We start from the raw sequence: 17,618 nt of genomic DNA on the forward strand, positions 1-17,618 counted from the left end.
TTCATTAGCTGATTTCAAGCAGGACTGGTTTTATTGCCCTGATATTGTGCCGTGTCTGTGTGGTGTGCTAAATTGCTCAGTCGTGTCCAACTCTTTGTGACCCAATGGACTGTAGCCCACCAGGCCCCTTTGTCCCTGGGATTCTCCAGACAAGAACACTGGAATGGATTGCCATGCCCTCCTCCAGGGGATCTTCCTGACCTAGGGATCAAACCCTTATGACTTACATCTCTTACATTGGCAGGTGGGCTCTTTACCACTAAGTATTAATTCCTTAAGGATTAAAAAATAGGTGAGTTCTATTTCAATTTTTTTCAGAGGCCCAGAATTTTAAAGTAAATATCATCTTAACATGCATTCTTAATGAGATATTTCATGAAATTAAACAAAGTATGTGACAGCATAACTATAAAAGAGAATGTTCACTGAAGCCCACTCTGTGCAAGGCACTGTGTCATAGAAGGAAGAATAGGACATGGTTTCTACTTTAAAGGAATCTTTAAGTCATGTAAAACTCAAAGGAAGATTAACATCTTCCTGTTCCAGGACACTACATATGAAGTATTACCTAGGAAACTGGAAGTTCCCTTATTTTAGTAAGAGACTAGAAAACCCTAAGTCCTTGTCTTACTCTGTTTGGATTATTATAACAAAATACCATAAAACTAGGTAACTTGTAAACAACATAAAATTATTTCTCATAGTTATCGAAGCTAGAAGTCCAAGATTAAGACACTACCAGCTTCAGGGTCTGGTAAGGGCCCTCTTCCTGGTTCAGATGTCATCCTTTCACTCTGCCCTTGCATAGTGGGGAGGAAAAGGGTGCCTTCTTGGGCTGCTTTTATAAGGGCCTTGAGAGAGCATTATGAAGAACTGTATGCCAATAAATTTGACAACTTAACAAAATTAACAAATTTTTCTTGAAAAACACAAATTATCAAAGCTTATTGAAGAAAAGATAATACCCATAACCACCTTAAGTCTATAAAAAAATTAAAAACATAAATTTGTAGTTAAAACTGTTTTCTCACAAAGAAAACCTCAGGCCCAGATGGCTTCACTGAGGAATTCTATCTAACATTTAAGGAAGAAATAAAGGTATCAATTCTACACAAAATCTTCCAAAAAATTGATGAGGAAGGTTAGTATTACCCTTATGCTAAAATAAGACAAGCACTTTTCTGGTGGCTCAGACGGTAAAAGAATCTGCCTGCAATCCCTGGGTTGGGAAGATCCCCCTGGAGAAGGGAACGGCAACCTACCCTGGTATTTTTGACTGGAAAATTCCGTGGACAGAGGAGCTTAGCAGACTATAGTTCAAAGTGCTGCAAAGAATTGGATATGACTGAAGTGACTTAGCATGCATGCAAAATAAGATAAAGATATTACAATAAAAAAGTCTATAGTCCAATATCCCTCATTGACATAGATCCAAAAAATGTGAACAAAATTTCAGCAAATTGAGTCTGACACTATATTTTAAAAAGACAATCCATCATGACCAACTGGGGTTTATCCAGGAATGGAAGATTTGTTCAATATTTGAAATTGCTCAATGTAATTCACCATATTAACAAGCTAATAATGAAAAACTATATATTCATCTCAATAGATTCAGAAAAGGCAGTTGACAAAATTCAATGTTCAATCCTGATAAAAATTCTCAGCAAACCAAGAATAGAACTTCCTCAACCTGAGAAATGACATCTACCAAAAAAAGTAAACAAACAAAAGCCAAAACCAAACAAATAACTTCAGTTAACACTGAAATTAAAAGACTCTTGCTCCCTGGAAGAAAAGCTATGACCAATGTAGACAGCATATTAAAAAGCAGAGACATTACTTTGCCAACAAAGGTCTGTCTAGTCAAAACTATGGCTTTTCCAGTAGTCAAGTATGGATATTAGAGTTGGACTATAAAGAAAGCTGAGTGCCAAAGACTTGATACTTTTGAACTGTGTTATTGGAGAAGACTCTTGAGAGTCCCTTAAACTGCAAGGAGATCCAACCAGTCCATCCTAAAGGAAATCAGTCCTGAATATTCATTGAAAGGACTGATATTGAAGCTGAAACTCCAATACTTTTGCCACCTGATGCAAAGAACTGACTCATTGGAAAAGACCTGGATGCTGAGAAAGATTGAAGACAGGAGGAGAAGGGGACGACAGAGGACGAGATGGTTGTATGGCATCCCTGATGAGATGGACATGAGTTTGAGCAAGCTCCGGGAGTTGGTGATGGACAGGGAGGCCTGGTGTGCTACAGTCCATGGAATTGCAGAGTCGGACATGACTGAGCGACTGAACTGAACTGAACATAAATCCTCATATGAAAGACGGAATATTTTTTTCTAAGATTAAGAATAAGACAAGGATGGTGATCCCACTATTTTTCTTCAACAATGTATAGGAGGTTCTAGTCAGTGCAATAACACAAGAAAAATAAATGAGAGGCCTCCTGATTAAAAAGTAGTAAAACTATCTTCATTCACAGATGATGTTATCATCTACATAGAGGACCCAATGAAATCTACACAAATAGCTATTAGAACCTTTAAGTGAGTGTGGCAAAATTGCAGGATATAACAGTTTACAAAAATCAGTTGTATCTCTATATACAAATAGCAATTGGAAATTTAAATAAAAACAATAAAATTTACAATAGTATCAAAATATGAAATTCTTAGGGATAAATTTGACAAATATATGTATGACCTGGACTCTGAAACTTGAAAATATTACTGAGGGAGTTCAAAGAAGACCCAAAAAACTGAGAAGGCATGATAATCATTGATATTATTAAGATGTCAATTTTTCATAAATTGATCTAATGATTGAAAATACCACCAAATCAAAACTCTACCAAGTCTTAATATAGAAACTGACAAACTAATTAAATGCATATGAAAATGCAAAGGATCTATAGTAGCAGAAATAATTTTGAGAAAGAATATGGTTGAAAAACTTTTTACCTAGCTTCAAGACTTAGAAAAGTAAAAAATAAAGCTAATCAAAACATAGCCATATTAGCATAAATATATGCCAATAGGTCAATGGAATAGGATAGAAGTTCAGAAATAAACACTCATATATCATCACCTGATTTTTCAACAAAGGTGCAGAGGCAATTCAATGGACAAAGAATTGTCTTTTCAACAAATGGTGCTGGAAAAAATGGATTTCAATATGCAATAAGTAAAGAATTTCAATCCATATCTCACACCACATATAACAATAAACTCAAAGTAGATTTTAGATTTAAATGTTAAAACTTTCATAACAAAACATAGGAGAAAATCTTTGTGACCTTATATCAGTATGTCCAGAATATATAAAGAACTCTCAAAACTCAATAACAAGAAAACAACCCATAACAAAATGTGAAAAAAAGTTAAAGACTTCTTCAAAGTTACATGATGACAAAAAACTCATGACAAAAGCCTCTCTCCACACACTAGTTATTAGATAAATATAAATTAAAACCACAATAAAATATCATTATATACTTAGACTATTATAAGTATACTATTATACTTACACATTATATACTATTAAGATACTAACATTAAAAAATATTGACCATACCAAGTTCAAGAGGATTTAAAGTAACTTTCAAACACTAAACACAAACACTAAAGAAACTTTCAAACACTGCTTGTGGGAAAGCAAATTAATAAAATCACTGGGAAAACAATTTGATAGTTTCTTTAAAAATTAAACATACACCTGCCATATGATCCATTCATTCCACTCCTAGGTACTATCAAAGAGAAAGTATATATTCATATGAATACATGTAAAAATGTTCACTGCTGTTTAATTTGTAATAGTCCCAAACTGTAAACACCACTCCACCACTACTGCTATCCCCGGATCATACATTGATTCCCTAACCCCCAGTGAGACTGTATTTGAAGATAAGACTTACGAGGCATTTAAGGTTACATGAGGTTTAAAGAGTGGTACTCTAATTCAATAGGATTGGTATTCTTGTAAGAAGAAGAAGATATTGCTCTTTCCCTTTCTACCATGTGAGGACACAACAAGAAGGCAGCCTTCAGCAAGCCAGGAACACCAAACATGTCAGCACCTTGATCTTGGACTTTCCAGAATTATGGGAATTAAATTTCTGTTGTCTAAGACCCCCAATCTATGGTGTTCTGTTGTAGCCAGAGGTGACTAATCCAATGGAGTGCTACTTAACAATAAAAAGGAATAAATTATTGGGATGTACAACAACATAGATGAATCTCAAAATAATTGCACAGAGTCCAAGAAGTCAGACAAAAAATGTAAGCATTGTATGATTGAGTTCATTCATATAAAATTCTAGAAAATGAAATCTAACCTATAAGCGAAATAAATTGGTTTGGGGTTGCATAGGGTTTAGCATGGGTAGGGAAAGGGACGGGATATAGAGTTACAAGGAGGCTGAAGAAAACTTTTCATGGTCAGTCATTAAATATGCTCCTTATCTTGGTTATGGTGATGATGTTACAAACATCAATAGGTATTGTACATGTTAAATAAGTGCAATTTTTGTCAATTCTATCTCAATAAGCTATTTTTAAATCTAATAAAATTTCACTTTAAAACTTGTAAAATTTTCATCTACAGATTTCAATCTTGACAATATAGTATTTATATGATCAATTTAAACCACCAAAAAATTGTTGTTGTTCAGTCTCTAAGTTGTGTCCAACTCTTTTGCAACCCCATGAACTGCAGGATGCCAGGCTTCCCTGTCCTTCACTATCTCTCAAAGTTCACTCAAACTCATGTCCATTGAGTCAGTGATACCATCTCATCCTCTGGTGCCCCCTTCTCCTCCTGCCCTCAATTTTTCTCAGCATCAGGGTTTTTTTCCCCAATCAGTCGATTGGGAAAATCTTTGCATCAGGTGGCCAAAGCATTGGAGCTTTAGCATCAGTCCCTCCAGTGAATATTCAGGGTTGATTTCCTTTAGGATTGACTAGTTTTGACCTCCTTGCTGTCCAACGGACATCTCAAGTGTCTTCTCCAGCACCACAATTTGAGAGCATCATCTCTTCAGCACTCAGCCTTCCTTATGGTCCAACCTTTACATCTGGACATGACTACTGGAAAAACCATAGCTTTGACTGTATGGACCTTTGTCAGCAAAGTGATGTCTCTGCTTTTTAATATGCTGTCTGGGTTTGCCATAGCTTTTCTTCCAAAGATCATGCATCTTTTAATTTCGTGACTGCAGTCACCATCTACAATGATGTTGGAGCCCAAGAAAATAAAGCCTGTCACTGTTTCCATTGTTTCCCCATCTATTTGCCATTAAGTGATGGAACTGGATGTCATGATCTTAGTTTTTTGAATATTGAGTTTTAAGCCAGCTTTTTCACTCTCCTCTTTCACTCTCAAGGGGCTCTTTAGTTTCTCTTCACTTTCTGCCATTAGAGTGGTATCATCTGTATATCTGAGATTGTTGATATATCACCCCACAATCTTGATTACATCTTGGGAGTCATGCAGTCAGGCATTTTGTAGGATGTACTCTGCATTTAGGTAAAATAAGCAGGGTGACAATATACAGCCTTGATGTACTCCTTTCCCAATTTGGAATCAGTCTTTTGTTCCATATCCAGTTCCAACTGTTACTTCTTGTCCTATATACAAGTTTCTCTGGAGACAAGTAAGGTGGTCTGGTATTCCCATTTCTTGAAGAATTTTCCAGTTTGTTGTGATCTACACCGTCAAAGGCTTTAGCATAGTCAATGAAGCAGAAGTAATTTTTTTTTTTGGAATTCCCTTGCTTTTTCTATGATCCAGCAAATGTTGGCTATGTGATCTCTGGTTCCTCTGCCTTTTCTAAATCTGGCTTGTACATCTGGAAGTTCTTGGCTCATGGACTGTTGAAGCTTAGCTTGAAGGATTTTGAGTACTTCCTTGCTAGCATGTGAAACAAAAAAAATGAGTAGAAGATATTTTCTTAAAGGAGTTACAGTAAAATCTTCTGTTAGCTTTCAGTTCTTAAACTCTGCATGGTGACAAAGCAAGAAAAAAGAAAAACAACTGCCAAGAAAATTTTTTCTTAACTTGTAAAAGCAAGTACAAAGGCATATGTTCTTGTCAAGGAATTTCTACAAATAGAATCATCCAAAAGCTAACTATTTCTTCACCTCCCAGATCACTTTAAACTGCCTTTTTCCCCCCTGAATAATTAAAAAATAGTGATTTATGTAGCTTTTAAAAACACAGTGAAAATAATAAATAAATCTGTATTTCTTAAAGAAAGAAGCTTTTATTTTTTCAATACCTGAGAGAAATTTGGCAACTGTTAAACACTTTAAATAAATCTAAGGATAGATAAATTTGGTAGTTACCCAAGGGAAGGGATTCTCTGATAGCTCAGTTGGTAAAGAATCTGCCTGCAATGCAGGAGTTCACAGTTAAATGCCTTGGTCGGGAAGACCCACTGGAGAAGGGATGGGCTACCCACTCCAGTATTCTGGCCTGGAGAAGTCCAAGGACTGTATAGTCAATTGGGTCACAGAAAGTTGGACACAACTGAGAGACTTTCACTTCGCAAGGGGTAAAAATAAAACATAATGAGCACTGTAATATAGAAAAATGATTTTTTTCCTTTTACTGTGTTCCCATCAATCTTTCCAATGTAAAAACTAAGAAGTGGAACGAAGAGTTTTCTGGTGAAAAGATTTTAAACATAAGAGGTTAATTTTGCATTCCCTATGGTCCACAAATTGTATGAGAGTTTAGAATTGTATGTGTTTTAAAGAGGAAATTAAATACTAATTATGGATGGATGTTTATTATAAGTTAAATTGATCTATGAATGTCCCATTACTTATCATTATTTCCTTCCAGTGCCAGGAATAATCAGAAATATGTACCTTTCTTTTTTTTTTTTGGTAAAAGATCTTTGTAATAATTTCATAGGGCTTCCCAGGTGGCTCAGTAGCAAAGAACCAGCCTGTCAGTGCAGGAAATGCAGGGATTTGATTCCTGGGTTGGGAAGCTCTCCGGAGGAGGAAATGGCAACACACCGCAGTATTTTTGCCTAGAAAATCCCATGGACAGAGGAGCCTGGTGGGATACAGTCCATGGGGTTGAAAAGAGTCGGACACAACTTAAAGATTGAGCACATACACACAATTTCACAACATTCTCATAAAGTAGCTTCTTATTATGATGTCTCTTACAGATCAAGGCCTAGAAAAGAAAGTTATGCAAATATATGTTGTAGATATTAGAATACTATTTTGAATGTTTGATTATGTGTTCAATCCATAAATGGCAGGGGGGAGGATCATTAAAAGATGCTTGGAGGTGGGGAGGGAGATGGAGCTGTGTGTGAGGGGAGAGGAGAGCAGGATGGGTCTGGGGTGTGTTGAGTAAGAGGAGTTGGCAGGAGAGCTCTGTGACAAGGTCTGATAGGAGGCAGAAAGAATCTTTGTGGCCAGAGTTAAGGATTGGGACTTGAGATTAGACTGTGTGAGTCCCTAGAAGAGTGAGACAGTTGCCCCGATATGTTTACTGTCACAGATCAAATCATAACTAGTATATACATTATTATTTTTAAAACATCATGGTATGCTTTAAGCACATGAGGAAAAGAATAATTCAGAAATCATTTCAGTACTGTCACGTGGTACTAGATAATTATTCTTCACAGGAATGATTCAGTTGGGGTGGTGGTAGGAGGAACATCTTCTTAACAGAGTCTCTCTGAATAACCCAAGCAGATACTCTGGCTTTAGGAAATTCAGATTATCTGAGCTGCAACCAAGGAGTCACTGTTTGCCCCTTTCACACTGTATCGCAAAAACTTGTTTGCATTTTTATTCATTATGTAGCTATTGGGTTTTTTTTTTCTGTAGTATCATTATTAAAGACTACGTACATTTAAAAAACTGTGTTTAATATAGATTCAAACATATTTTCCTTTAATATACTCACTAGGTTCAAACTCAGATGAATATACAGTAGGAATTCTTCTTTCCCTTCCCTCACCAAAAGCCCAGGCTTCCAAGTTTCCCTCTCAGAAGCAACCAACATTATCTGGTAAAAGAGAAAGAGAGAGAAAGAAAGAAAGAAAGCTGCCTTTTTTTTTTTTTTTTTTTTTTTTGAGGGATTGCTATTGTATTACAGGGAAGACTGAGTTTTATATTGTGATTGTTCCTTCGTAGTTATTAAGTCATGAAAAAAATGTTATGACATTAAGTTATGAAGTAATACATTTGCCCTTCTGGTTTGTAGTTGTTACTAACCAATGAAGGAAGTCTTATAATGAAACTTTGTTTTACCCCATCTCATATTTGGTAAGATTATATAACCTTTAAAAATTTGTCTTGCGTACAGTGAGCATGCTCTCAAGTGTTTGCAAATGATTAAATCTGTATTTTAAACAGACTCAAGAATGGTTGCCCCAGAAGGGGGTTTAGTATTTTATTAATATTATAATACTCTACTTATTAGAAAATAATCCAATTCTTTAAAACAAATTGTTTAAAGGAAGTCAGAATTCCCTGTATAAAATGCCATAAAGAATCACATTCCTGGAAAAAGCTGTGGAATGATTCTGACCACATCTTAATGTTAATTTAAAATTTTACAGTTGATAGTGACCTCCTTAAAGCAACAGGAGTGTTTTAACCATCATAAATCCCAAGAAGGAAAAAAGTAAGTTTACTCGCTGAGTGAGTTGATGTCTAGCAACAAATAGATATCTTTCCACTAGGCTATTTCCAGATTTACAATATTCATTTCTTCTAACCTCTCAAGTCTTCAACTGAGCCAATATTGTGCGACTGTGTAGAAGTTTAAGAGAATACTCCAGTTAGAAGGACTTAGGAAATATTTGAATACATTCTATGCCAAAGTTAAATCATGTAGACATAGCTAGTAAACCATGGGATAAAAAGTATCCCAACTTTGCATCCTTTGAGCATGCATGGCTTGAATAGAAAATGACATATATAACATGACGTAGTTTAAATGGTAAGCGTGTTAAGTGTGACACAAAACCATTATATCAGCAGCATAAAGACTGACTCAAAACCTGCAGGCATAAATGGGAAGTAAATTTAAAGTCACAAAATTCCTAAAAGAATATAATTTGATTGTTACAAGAGAAACTGAAATCTAGAGAAGTTAGGATTACATAGATTATACAGACTTTTCAGATTAGTGTACTGCAGAGCTAGAACCTGAACCAGGTAATCTGACACCTAGGTCAAGGCATTCTGCACTGTAATACTGTGTCAGGAGATAACATTTTTTCTAATTTTTAAGAGAGTATTTTATATTCTTCTCCTGACGAATCATTTCCAGAAGTCTTGTCTAACTCTCTAGGTGAGTTAGAAGGGAGCTCTTCTTCTGGGCTCCCAAATGACCTCTGCCTTCCCCAATTTTAACTCTGGTACAATGTTTTGACTTGTGAGGTACCTGTGTCCCCTTATTAGACTGTAAACTCCCTGAGAGTTGGGAATGACTTACTCCTCATTGCATCCTGGCAACTAGCACAGTGCTTGGCACACATTGAATAAGTAATGAAAAAATACTAGTTAAATTGATCTTTCCTTGAAATCCTTTAAAGGGGCACCATGATCTGAACTTTGCCTGCTTCTCTAGCTTCGTACCCCCAAATTGTGGCACAAAATTGCTTAATCTCATCCTGTGCAAGCATCAGTTTCTGGTTGTATGGTTTTGTTCAAGCAATCATTTTTCCCACACCTTTCCCTACCGCACTCGGCCCTCAAACACACATATATTCCACTGCATTAACTCTCTGGAATCATTTCCTCCCGGAAGTCTTTCTTGATTCATGACTTCTGCCAACTTAAATCAGATTAATCCTATTCTGAGCTCCAGTAATTCCTTGTGCATGCATCTCTAACTACACACATCATGTTATGAGGCAGTTCCATAAACACTGCACCCAAGTTCTGTTTTATTCATGTTGGGATCTCCAAGATTAGTACACTCAGGCACACAGATGATCTTAAAATGCGATTTGAACAGAAAGAATACATTAATACAGAAGGAATCTTGGCACAGGGTGAAGTTTAAGGAAAGTATAGATATGGAACTGCAAATAATTGGATATTCAGTATATTTTCCTAAGAAAGACAGAACTGAAAAATAAAAATAGAAAAAGGCTTTCAATTGTGAGGCTACAATTCAAATCACAAGACAAACTTTTATGTAAAAGGACAGTAAAAACACTATTCAGCTATTTTTTTTTTTTTTACAAAGACAACGATTAGGAATTACAATGGCAAGCCTTTCGTGTAAATGCTAATATACTAGTTATCATAGGACAAAAAGGCACTTTTAAGCATGTTTACAACACATACTAAGATGAAGAAAAACCAGAGGTTAAACTATTTTCAAAACCTGCCCCCCCAAAAGGCCTACACTACAAGGCATCGGTTTTATTCCCAAATTGGTGCACAAACTTTTTTCTTTCCATTTTTATTGTTATAAGTTATTACATAACATAAAATACAACCATTTTAAACAATTTTATTCTTATTTAAGTATAGTTGACTTACAATGTGGTGTTAGTTTCGGATTTACAGTGAAGTGGTTCAGATTCTTTTCCCTTACAGATTATTACAAAATACTGAGTATAATTCCGTGTACTATACTGCGTGCCCTTACTGGTTATCTATTTTATATATAGGGGTGTGTACCTGTTACTCAAAAATGCCGAATTTATCCGTCCCTCGCCCCCACTTAAACCACTTTAAAAAGTGCAGTTCAGTGCTATTAAACGCCATCACCACTAAACACCCTCAATTGTAAAACACACGCTGCAGCCGCAACTTCCTTCGTTTCAACTTTGCTTTTGTAACACACTGAGCTCTCCGCACCACAAAAGGGTCAGAAACAAGGGAGAGTGAACTAGTACATCACTTAAGGATTATCCTTCTCGGGATCCGTCAAGGGAATCAAAGAGCTACGTTCAGGCGTCCGTCACCAAGCGGTAACCATAGCAACACAGATACCTCCCCCCAAAGGCTGCAACTGAGCCCCTCTTCCCAACCCCAACAGCAGCTGTCCTTCCCCTCCTACTGCGCAAGGACCAGGCTCTTCATCCCGGATCGGAGGAAGAAGGTGAGGAAGAGGGAAGAATAAACGACAAAGCGAGAAGTGCAGCCCAGCAGTCGCTCTCCTCGCCCTCCCTCGTCTCCCGAGCCCTAGCTGTCACCCTCCCGACGCCCGCAATCCTGCCCGTCCCACGGGCCAGCGCCTTTTATTGACGCCAACTTCCCGTTCTCGCGGGAGCTTGGGAGCCTGAGCCGGATAGGGTGGACACAGCTCTCAAAATCTCAGTCAGCGCTGGGTCTGGAACCCAGGCCCGGGAGCGCCGGGCGCGCGGCGGGGCGGGGCGCAGGCCTGGGAGGGCGGGGCCTCGCCTGGCAAGGGGAGGGCGCGGCCGGCTGGGCGGCCTGGGGGCGGGGCCGCGGCCGGGACCTGTGGCTCGCAGGTAGCGCGGCCCGCGGCGCTCCCTCGGGGACCCGCGCAGTGCGCATGCTCGCTGGCCGCGCGGGGCCGCTCGCCGGGCGGCGGTTACGAGCCGGCTCCTCAGCGGCGGAGGTTGCGGTGCTGCGACGGCGATGTGAGGGGCCCGCGGCGGGATGGTGCTGACCCGGGCGGGGCCGCCTTCTTCCACCGAAACAGCGAGCTCCACGGTTCGACGGGCGGCGGCGGCGGCGGCGGCGGCGGCCGAGCCGGGCGAGAGGTGAGCTCTCGACGTCCGGCTGTCCCGGCCCGCGACCCCCGCGACCCTGTTCGCGTCCCCTCCCCGCGGCCGGGCGGGGAGCGGCCTCCTCTGCGCCCGGTCCCCGCTCTCGGCTCCGGCCCTACCCGGCCGCTCCGGGTTGGAGCCGGCGCCGGGCCCCTGAAGGTCGGCGGGGACGGCCGGCGGGCGCGCTCGGGCTGCGGAGCCGCGCTGCCCGCCGCGCCTCGGGCCCGACCCTCGCGCGGCCCGCGAGCTCCCGGCCGCTCTTCGCCCCCTGCGCGTCCTCGCGCCTTCTCCCTGCCGCGCCGCGCCCCTCATCCCCAGCGGCCCCTCCGTGGGAGGCGGGGTGCCCCTGGGGCCCCTCCCTCCTCTGGGCGCCCCCGGGCCGGCTCTTCGCCCGCCGCCGGCTCCCTTCTCCGCTCCCTCTGTCATTCCTCCCTTCGCTCGCTCTGCTCTGCCCGTTTGCCCCCTTCGGTTCTTCGCCTTCCCCGTCTTGCGTTAGCTTCTGACAGGGTTTTGCTTCAGCATCACTTGGCGCAGGACTTCATCTTCGGAGGCCCTGGCGCCCCGAATCCTTCCTCTCTGCCCTGACTTCACCCCTCTCCGTCTGAGGATCCCTCCCTGTCCTCCCGTCTCTCTCCATCCTGACCCCAACCCTTAACTCTCGAATCTTGATCTTTTTTCCTCACTAAAACTGTTGTTTTTTTCCCGTTTGCATAGGTCGAGTCTCTTAACTCCTCTCCGTTTTACTTTTTATACAATCTCTGAGGAGTTCTAGTCTCTTTTCAGTTCAATTCTGTCGCTCAGTCGTGTCCGACTCTTTGCTACTGTATGAATCGCAGCACGCCAAGCCTCCCTGTCTATCACCAACTCCCGGAGTCCACCCAAACCATGTCCATCGAGTCGGTGATACCATCCAGCCATCTCATCCTCTGTCGTCCCCTTCTCCTCCTGCCCCCGATCCCTCCCTGCATCAGGGTCTTTTCCAATGAGTCAACTCTTCGCGTGAGGTGGCCAGAGTACTGGAGTTTCAGCTTCAGCATCAGTCCTTCCAATGAACACCCAGGATTGATCTCCTCTAGGATGGACCGGTTGGATCTCCTTGCTAGTCTCTTTTTACTTTCTACCTAAACTAGGTAATTGCTCAGTGTACTTAGTTCAGTTGACAGTTCGCTGACTGGAAGTACCAACAGGAGTGACAGTAGCCGTAACCTGTTACACTTAACTGATCAAACCTTTAATTTTCAAGAATTATGTTTACCTGACATGTCAAGAAGAAGCAACTTGAGGAGAGGCTTGGTGAAAATATAAAGGCTAACCTCCAGACCTAAGGTTAAAATTTTGAGATTTTATTGTTCTCCAGGAAATACAGTTGTCCAGGAACGAATACTAAGTGAAATTTATCAAAAAAATTTAAAAATTAGTTATTAATTTGATATTTTATACATTTGCCATTGCAGTTGATCGCATCATTTTTGTGATGGTCTCTGTTCTCTGCCATAAGTGCTAACAATTTTTACTAACTTGCAGAATTAGTGTCCTTACTAAAGGAGAAGTTTAGTAAGGGGACAGAAGTATTAAATTTGTGAATTGGGTAAAAGAACTTTATAAACAGTTGTGGAGGTTTTTTTGCTTCATTTTATTGTGATCAATATTTGGCTTATAAAAAACTTCTCTATATAAATAACATTGTAGGATCTTATTTTGAAGGCATCTGCTGAAGTAGTCACTCTCAGTGAAGTTTGCCTTTATTCTAGGGCCGAGGAGCAACTGGATTATGTATTTCATTCTGTAATCCCAAAGCAGCCCACAAACAGTAAATTCTTCCTTATGTTTCTGTGTCAGGTAGAGTTGAATTTTTCTGTTTCTGTAGTATAGAAGGGACGCACCAAGACAAAAATGTGTACTTTCTTATTTGACATGATATTAGTATAAAAGCAGAGCTTGATGTTGTGAAACCACACCTCTTTTGGAAGAAGCAGCAGTTGTGTATGGTAGGATGTGATGAACTCAGCTTTTAGGATTTTTGAAAATGATTTTTCCAGTGTAGATAGAGATAACTGTTGCTTCTGAAGAAAATCTTCCCGTCTTTCAAAGGCGAGTCCTTCTATTTCTAGGTAACTGTTTATTAAAAAACTAAATGCTTACACATTCTTGTTGGTATTTATAGTAAGTTGATTCTGTGCTCTTAGAAATGAAAATAAAGATTCATGGCAGACAATGGGCACATGGCTGGATGTCAGAGGATCTACACTCTTACGATGACTCATGACGTTAATTTGTAGAAGTCACTTAACCTGTGTACCTTCAGTGTCTCTCCTTATAATATGTGAGTAAACAAGTGGCTACCCACTAATCTTTCAAAAGCAAAGTAAACCCTAATCATTTAAGCATGCTTAGGGCCACCACAGACAAAAATTGCTATATAAAACACTTAGTTTTTGTCTCTTTTAGACTATGTCATAAGAGTAGAATTGAATGCTTAAATCCCAGATCACTGCAATTTAGTTTTTGGGTTTTTGTTTGTTTTTTTTTAGTTTCAGACTTATGTGAAAAGTTTAGTAGCATGTGTTATAAACATGGACTAGTTTAAATGAACCTTCATATGCAATGAAACAGACACTGCCGCATTCAGTATGTTTGCCCTATGTTTGCCAGAATTTGATACTGAAAATGTAAAGTTAACAGTGTTTTGGTAACTTTCATGAAATTCTGTTGTCTTACAGTTTATATTTGTTTCCTGTAGCTATGGACATTTGAGAGTGGAGGTTCTTTAGGTGATAGACAAGGTGAGGATTTCCTTTGATTCGAAGTATTAAGAATGATTAAAAGTGAGTTTTGTGATATGTTCTATTGTGTGTTTAAATGGATGGAGATGGGAGCATATGTCTGAAGTGAGTAATGTTTCCTTTTTTTCCTTGAGTTGTTTGTCAGGAAGGAGGTTTTGAAATGAATATGGGTAAGAAGCAAAGTGGTAGTACAGAAAAAAGCATTCCTAATGGGCCCAGTGGATTTTCAGAGAAGTTGGGAAGCCCAAGTTGTTAGGCAGGTCTAGATTTTTCAGAAGGAATGTAGTGAAATATCTTCACAGTGGGTTTTACCATTTTATTTTTAAAGATTGCCATTTTTAAAATAGGGTCATACTTGGTTGTCAGTGATGTTCTAAATTAAATAACAATGGACCTCTTTTTTCTTAATGGAAATATGAAAAGTGTCAGGTCCTTTGAACGTAGAAATTATAAATCTTTCCATTTGAGAAAACTGAGGCTTAGAGAGTCTGAATTAGAATCCAGGTCTATCTGCTACCAAGTTAATGATGTACTGAAGAAAGCAGGAAAGCATAAGCTGTTAAGAAAACATTGTTTGTTTCTTGGAATATTTTTTAGACAGAGGATTGTACTTTTTGTTTTGGTTCTGAGCTTTGCTCTCTGTTGATGAAATATTTTGAGAAATGCTGAGCAGATCCTGGAACTAAGTAACAGATAATGACTGTGAAATAATGAATTTCTTTTCATGTTAAAAGGAGTGACTAGTTTTGGTTCTTTGGGCTCTTCTGGGATTTTTAAGGTATATAATAACATGACATACTCAGAGACATTCTGTGTTGTGTCACTGTCAGGTCTGTTTGATGGCACATGAACAGCATGAAAACTTTACGTGAGCTGCTCTTAAAAAGCCCTGCCCTCCCTGGGGTGCCTTTTACTAGGTGGCCCATAATGAGCAGGAGGGGCTCTCCTCTGCTCTCCTTACTGCTTCCTACAGTAAGTCAACCATCCAAATGATCTTAGAGGCTACTGACGTTCTTTCTACATTAGGTTTACGCTTTGTTTTTCTATGGATTTTCTCATATTAACACAGTTATCCAAAATTAATAATGTTCTGAGGGTGCTCCTTAATCTTAAATGTCAGTTCTAAGATGAGAAGTAATGTATTTCTCTATTATTAGACCCAAGTGTTTAAACCCAGATTTTTAAGAAATTAGAAGATAGTAGGGCTTCCCAGGTAGTGCAATGGTAAAGAATCTGGCTGCCAATGCAGGAGATGCAGATTCCATCTCTGGGTCGGGAAGATACCCTGGAGGAGGAAATGGCAACCTGCTCCAGTATTCCTGCCTGGAAAATTCCATGGACAGAGGAGGCCTGGTGGGCTGCACTTCATGGGGTTGAAAAGAGTTGGACCCAACTGAGCACACACACAGACACACACACAGACAGGAGATGTCAGTGCCTTTAAACTTCAGATTTTGTATTTGTGGGTGTGAGGAATTTGAAGATTTCATGATTAGGGAATAATGTTAATTACATGGAAAATGGAATGTAGTTAATTTATCAAGTGTATTTTTTTTTTTATCAACATTGCATTCTGATTTCAGGTTTTCTTTAAGTAGGGGCATATTTATTTCATGGCTTGATGACTATTGAATCTGTTTCCTAAAACAAGGTGTAGACTTTAGAATTATATAAGTTTAAATATAGGCTGTGAAGTTTGACACTTTGGAGAGTTTTGTGCTTTTTCCATTGTTTTCTAACCATGTGACCTTGGATAAATTGTGTAAACTTTTCCCTCCTTAGTTTCTTCACCTGTAAAATGGAGTAATAATAGCTCTTTCAGATTTTTATGAGAATGAGATGAAGTAATGTTAATAAGAGCTACTTGTAGAAGAGTGAGGGCTCCAAAAAGTTCTGTGTTTGTATTTGATATTGCTGTTTGTTCTACATTTGATATCAACAGGCAAACATATCGCTTTTTAAAATATAGTTTGTCTTTCAAGGTTTTCTGCTTATCTTTCCTCTGGAAGATCTCCCTTTTACCCTCGCCCTAGAAGAGAAGAACTTAGTACTCTATTCCTTTCTTAAATATTTCTAAATATAACTTGTGCAGTATCGTGTATGGTCCTCAGGAGTTTATTGTGTTGAGTGATTAAGTGACAGCAAAAGATTCTAGACCAGTGATTTTCCTTACTTTCCATGTCCCCTTTATTCATAGCAATTCTTTTAAGCTCCTCTTCATTGTAAATCACCTTTTAAGATGAGAGATGTTACTGATGAAAGGGTGTTGCATGTGTGAATAATTGTGAGGGCAAAAAGGTTAAAAGCCACCTGAGTGATGGTGATCCTGAGTCAGGAGAGTGCCAGGTGACTTGGCCATTTTAGAGTAGGATGTAATCCAATGGCTTAGTGTGTTTAGCTCCAGAAAGAGGGAGCTTTCAGAGGTGGTCAGGGTGTCAAGACCTCAGTCAGTCCAAAAGGGAACTGAATGTAAATCCAGAAACAGGATCATAGGCCAGATATTTAGACTGAACCAACCAATGCAGACTTAGTCAATCTAGGTGGCCAGAGTTACACCAGATAGCAGGATTACAGGTGTACAACTCTATAGACGTCACTGGCTGTTTATTCTCAGTTTATGGCTGTCTGGTTTGACTTGATCAAGATTAGCTGAAGGGCCTGACTTTTGTATATTGGAGTTATGCTGTGCCATCAGTGAGTGGTACTTAGGAAAGGTGGTGGCTGAGGATACTTTGTCCAAGAGATGGATCTTCCTACTCTCACACAGAACTTGGATGTTACAGAAATATTTTACTATTCACAAAGTTATGAGAACAGCATTCTGAAGGCTTCTGGGGTGCCCCTCTTTGGGGCCTCCTGCTTATTCATTGGGAGAAGACCCCCCCCCCCCCAAGAATGGACCCAAAATTGACTATTATTAAATGGATTGAGTTAACCTTCTAAAAGATCTGAAAGATCTCTTTGTTCCCATCGTATTCCTATTTAACAAACTGTAATTGAAATATGCATGTTAGATTAGATGCCCTTCCCCTCACTGGTCCTGGATCCCAGTGTCACTGTCAGTCCCTTGATGTCTGTCATAGTGTGAGT

At 39.5% G+C, this 17,618-nt stretch overlaps 1 protein-coding gene across 4 annotated transcripts in view; it reads left to right on the plus strand.

The window, feature by feature from the left end:
* The first annotated feature begins 11,551 nt into the window (after positions 1-11,551).
* FAM135A (family with sequence similarity 135 member A) overlaps positions 11,552-17,618 on the plus strand; it is a 147,355-nt gene continuing 141,288 nt past the window's right edge. The window contains exons 1-2 of one of the 4 annotated variants that reach the window (XM_061131776.1): positions 11,553-11,739; positions 13,932-14,068. The gene's annotated coding sequence lies outside the window, so the exon portion shown is untranslated. Of the gene's footprint in view, positions 11,740-13,931; positions 14,069-17,618 lie in introns of all 4 variants that reach the window. The other 3 variants (XM_061131777.1, XM_061131775.1, XM_061131778.1) reach the window with 3 other exon arrangements.

This window comes from Dama dama, chromosome 28 (assembly GCF_033118175.1).
Source record: "Dama dama isolate Ldn47 chromosome 28, ASM3311817v1, whole genome shotgun sequence".
In the NCBI taxonomy this organism is placed as follows: Eukaryota; Metazoa; Chordata; class Mammalia; order Artiodactyla; family Cervidae; genus Dama; species Dama dama.